The sequence below is a fragment of the Anomalospiza imberbis genome, chromosome 6 (genome assembly GCF_031753505.1).
Source record: "Anomalospiza imberbis isolate Cuckoo-Finch-1a 21T00152 chromosome 6, ASM3175350v1, whole genome shotgun sequence".
Classification (NCBI taxonomy): Eukaryota; Metazoa; Chordata; class Aves; order Passeriformes; family Viduidae; genus Anomalospiza; species Anomalospiza imberbis.
The window spans coordinates 30,128,640-30,134,639 of NC_089686.1; positions in this window are offsets into that span (position 1 = coordinate 30,128,640).

The following is a 6,000-nucleotide window of genomic DNA, read 5'->3' on the forward strand; positions in this document are numbered from 1 at the left end:
CAAATTACTGTTATATGACATTATACAAGTACACAAATGTATCAACTTGCAAGTTACTAAAAAAACAATTGATCAAATGGACAAAACACAATATTGTCTTCTAATACAGACTTCCCAGTCTCAGACAATACAAGAATAGGCTTGTGATCATTTTAGGTCTGGAAATAACAAGGCTGCTCTTTCCTCACAGTTCTTTTTAGATTACAGGGCAGATGCAAAAGGCAGAATTTTCAAAACTACCTAGTGAGTTTTGCCTGTGCAACTAGAGTTTCCTGATATTATCAGGCTTCAGATCACAGTGATGTCAGAAAACCAAATCCCTGAGAAGTATCTCAGCTACTGAAATACTCCATATTTATCACTGAAGAATACATTCTTCAGATCATTATCATGTGAAAAGTGTTAATTCCTTTTTTTTTCCTGCTTGTCAGTGCCATTTTCCTAGTCTATAAACTCCTTGGAGAGAAGTTATTTCTTACTGTATATTTTGCACAGTTCTTGACACAGTGGGACCCTGACCTTGCCTAGGTTTTGGCTTTCTTCAATATGATTAATTATAATTAACAGTTGGAACAATAATAGAAACACTTTGATGCTCCATTTAAGACAGATAAGCATTTTCATTTGGATTTGTAATGTGGGGTTTGATCAGTTAAAAAGTAATCTACAAAAATCCATCTGGAGAGTAAAATAAATTGGTTCCACATTTCTCCTGTCACATAAAACTGCTGTCATATGAAAAACAGTCCACATTTGTGTTAATTTCTGATCTGGCATAAGGCACCATTGGTAAGTCTTGATGATGGCATCTGAGAATTTTACACTATGAGATCACTAATTTAAGACATTTGTGAGCTCTGAACCCTAGAAAGGTACTTAAAAATTTTATGCAGTTCATATCCTGGATTCCTTTAAAATAATAATTCAAAAATATATATTTTTATTCAATAATAAACAAAGCCATTGTAAGGTGTATATTTTATCATCTGTTAAAATGGCAATAAAATCTCCATTAATCTGAGGAAATATATATACTACTAAGAACTTCCTATGAATCATGGCATCTGCTCTGACTTCCTTCAAAAATATTTTGTATGAAAAATTTTAAACATTTTTAGGCAGAATAGGAAAAAATATGCAAATATTACAGTCTGCTTACCTATATATACACTGTATTTAATAGACATGGAATTTAATTTTGCCTCATGAGATTTTGTACCACTGACTTCAATGAGAACAACTTTGTATTATCATGAAGATATATTATTGTATAAGATATCCTGATTAACTAATTAGCTTAGTAATAACTTTGGCAGCAACGTTGAGAAGAAGGAAAAAAATCAGAAACATATAACTATGAGAAGAAATATCCATATAGAAGAATTCCTTCCATGTTACATTCTGTGCTGTGTCAGTAAAGTGCAGTAATCTATAAGCAGAAGTATCTCAATCTCCAATGTAATTTCTTTTAAAATGATAGCTAGAGGTAAACAAGATGAACCAGTCTTTACTTTCCAGGAAAATTTTTTGCAAATAACGAGGCTTCAAAAATAATCAAATCCCCTAAAGAAATTTACAAATTTAATTGGCAAAGTATATATGTTAAATAAAGAATATTTTCCCTATGTAAGAAACAAGTTCAAAGTGTTGCTTACAGTAGCCTGTAAAAGGACATGATTCCTAACACATGTTTTCTGTGAGTTACCTCTAATAAAATATTAACATTGCAGCTCATTGAAGCATCTTGTCATCATCCATTACAATATTCATCTCAACATTTCAAATCCACATTTTTCAAGCAATCATCTACAGAGGGGTTTGCTGTGGTATCTCATCGAAACCAAAAAAAGAAAGAGCTAAATACATGTTATGGTTTGTCTGTATAACTCCAGCTCAAATAAAATGTCATTGTAGATTGTACAAATCACTATGAACAAATGCAGTCTTCAAGCCTGCTGTAAAACATCCCCAGATAAGACTCTAAGACTATCAAATGCAGCTTTGGGACACGCTTTTGTCCCCTTCATCTTTAAGCTCATAGCTCAATCCAATTATCCACAATTTAGACTCTGCCAGCGATTTGTGTACGTTTGTGTTGCAGAGGAGGATTTTTTTTGTATGATTCAAGTGTAAAACTTCAGCTTACAAGCCAAAAACATCTTCAAAAGAAACCCATGAAATGAAACAGTAAAAGCATGAGACAGGACCATATGATCAAAAAAAACCAAAAAAAATTACAAGCCCCCACTTTCTAATCATATAGCAAAATACACCTCAATATCTTTTTTTAAATTAAATCTTCAAAACACAATTTCCTAATTTTGTTTATCAAAGAAAAAAAAAAAAGGGGAAAAAAAGATTGTATGTAAAATTTTTCATCCCAATATAACAGGACTGAGGGATATTTGGGGTAGAGTGACATAAAGTTTGGAATTCCAGGACAAAAACCTCTAGGACTTAAAACAAGTCAGCATTTTTCCAGTAGTTAAGTACTTGTTTATGTAATACTTTTTTACATTATTTCCACACACAGTGTAGCTAGAAACACAGAATCAGATCTTTGGTTCTATCCCACTCAAGCTTTCTAGAATATTTGTCTTGTCCTCTGGTTATAAATATTTTTAGGTTTCATTAAACATATTATAACAAAAAATTATTCTGGCAACTGAGGACTAAGTGACTAAGAACCTTTCTCTAGCCCTCTGTATATTCTAAATGTCCACATAAAGTGAGAAGGCCAAGTGAGTTTCTGTCTATTAGATTTTGTGTGAGTATTCCTCACACAAAATCTAGTGAGGAAAATACACGGGCCTTAAATATCTGCAGAGCACCATTAGAACATGACTGTTTTGTTTACCCCTGTAATCCTTTTGGAATTAATTACAAGTTCTGACTTGCCACATGATTTTAGTCCCATGGTACCCCAAGCATTTTGAAGTCACGTTTATTCTAATATTTTATTTGATGAAAAAAATATCCTAAGAAATATCAAAGGATTTTCTACTAGCAATTATTCTACTTTTCAGCATGTCTGAGCAGAGGTTTGGACCTCATTTTGAGACAGAAATTATGTACAAGATTTTATTAATAACATATAATCTTGCATAAGATTTAATACATAGGCAGCAAAAGGAGATTTTTACTAAAAAATTCAGATTTCAACTAAAGTATTAAGTTATAAGACAACACTTGGGGGACTAAAGGATTTTGTTAGGATCACCTATGCAAAAAAAATAAGATTGGTGAACTTCAACAGTAATATCTTAGTGTTCTATTACTACTTCAGGGAAAGAATGCAACTCCATCTAGGAAAAGGGACCCAACAAAGATTGCAGTGACACACTAACTTCTGGCTGATGTCAGAGTATATCAAAGCTGTTTAAAACATTGTATATGAAGGTATACAGTACATCAAACGTCCTTTACCCAGTGCTGGGCACCACAAGAAGGACACCTTATGGAAAAATGTTTAAATCACCAATCACAGTGAAAAAATCCCAGCACACATCACATGATATCTGAATGTTTTCTGTTCCACTGATCTGTTTATATGGGGTAACATGTCTGCTTCTATTCAAATCAGTTTGAGGATTTAACCTCACAATGCATGACAAAACCACACTGTTTTAGAGTAAAAATTAGGAGTAATACTTATTTAAGTAAAAGTAATTGTGTTTAGTGTGACATCTATTAAAATTATAGGCTATACTCATCCATTAAATTACATAACCCATTCCAGAATTAAAGAACTCATAGTCCTAAATCCTAAACAACTAACAAGCAAAGATAATACATGCACAGCCTTCAGACCCAAGATAAAATGTCGTACCTAAACACAACAAAAATATTCCTATCGTTCTCCCAGCTGAGTGCCTCCCAACAACTTGTTATACATTTACCATCTCTGAGTTACCATTCTGAAATGATTTCATGACTTATCAAGTCATGCTCATGCATATTTGCCAGCTTTCAGATATGTAGTACAAATCGTCATTATAACCATTGCAAATGATGCATCTTCCCAGTGCTTCAGATTCAGTGAGTTAACCTTAAATGCAAGGCAAATTTAAAGATGAACAATTTACTTAGATAAAGGAAAACAGAAAATATAATTAATCATTTGCCTATCCTTCAACCCTAGTTTACAAAACCATGCTGCAATTTTATTGAGCTCAAAATTGAAGGGTGACAAGGTTAATGCATAGCTGTAGACCTCATGGTTTCATTAGCAAACACATTACAGACTGCAAAGCTGAACTGACAGTAATGCTAGGCCCAAACAAAGTAAATAATTATTGGCTTGGCAAATGAGGAAGCACTTGCAGAGTTTGTTTACATTTAGGTTTTGGAAAATTCATGTTGGCAACAAGTCAAATACAGTTTGACTAGTAACTGTGACAATTGCTCACAGATGCAGCTGGAAGAACAACAAAAGAATGGATTTATGGTTCTTTCTCCCCTGCATTTTCCCCTTTGTTGTCTTTTTTCTTGTGCTGTTCTTCTTTCTCTTTTTTCTCTCTTTTTTTTTTTTCCTTTTTTTCCCTTACCATTTTGGATCAATAATAAACTTGTAGCCACAAAGATAAGTGGGTTTTCATGGCAGATGGGCTTGGAATGTATAAAAATCTCATGTTGCATTTTGTCTTTTGGCCACATATTGGAAAAGACACAGCTGTGCTCAAGCTGTACTCATAAAAGCCTTGCTCCCTGACAAAATGTATGAGTGCCTTCAATTCTTGTGGGTCTGCACTGGATTTTCCAGAGAAATACATCACTTCAGCACTGGTGCAGTGTTAACAAACTTTATCAGGTTCCAGGGGTATGGAATTATGCCTCACCTTAATTCCTGTTATGAAATTCATTGCTTGGTTATAGAGAATATATTGCTGAAATTCAACTAATAAGGCAATCTATGAAAACCAAAATAATTCAATATCCTGTAGCTGTTGTAGAAAAATTGTGAAACTGCAGGTCCCTTTCCAATATTTTATACAGAGTGCAACTATTGTAAACAATATTTTCAACATCATCATATGCAGGAGTCTCACAGGATAAAGAATCAGTAAGAATCAAGCATTAAAAAAAGAAAGTTCACATAGAATCAGACAATTATGTAAGATAGTTAACAAATTATACACAGGAGAGGATTATTCACTTAAGAAAATTTTGCAGCAGAAAACATCAGTAATTGCTAAAGCTCACTTCCCATCAGAGTGAGCTAAAATATTTTGGTCAATTCTTGTGAGATCAGCTTATTTAAGTGTATTTCATGTAGGAAAACTGAGATTCCTAGTCTGATCAACAGATACCTATTTTATCTTCCCCAGCTTAGTGAACTACCAAACTCAACTTTCATTAATCCACCCTTCTGAAAACTAGTAACACAACCAAAATATTTTGAAAATAATCATCCAAACTAGTAATTAAAAATTTAGTGATCATTTGTGTATTTTGCAGTTATTTGCAATGCACAGTTTATATTATGCTAATGTCACTACATTATTATTATTTTGAAAATAATTAGAATACAAACCGTGATAAATTACATTTTTGCATTTCACAGAGCAACTATAACATAATAGTTTTGAATGCTCATTGCATTTTTCTTAGGAAAAAAGAATAAGCAGGAAATATCCTCCCTGAAGAATTATCAGGGCAGCATATACTAGGCATAAATACTCCTCCAAGGTCTTAGGTAGATGACAAGATTTTCTCAGCTTGCTGACTTTCACTGATTAAGGATTAAAAAGGGCCATATGTGCTGTCTTTCCAAGCCATAGATGCATTAACATAGCAATATTGTATAAGAGATTGTTCTGTGCTGAAGATACAGAGGTATTTGTGCTTAACTGATCATTATTCTCTGTGCAGGAGAGAGTGTGTATGAGCAGAGACAAAATATCCGTTGAAAGCCACAACAGATAAGCATTCTTAATTGAAATAAATGAAGTTATTCAGTAAAAATGATCATTGTTAATTGAGATCATCATCACAAAGTTT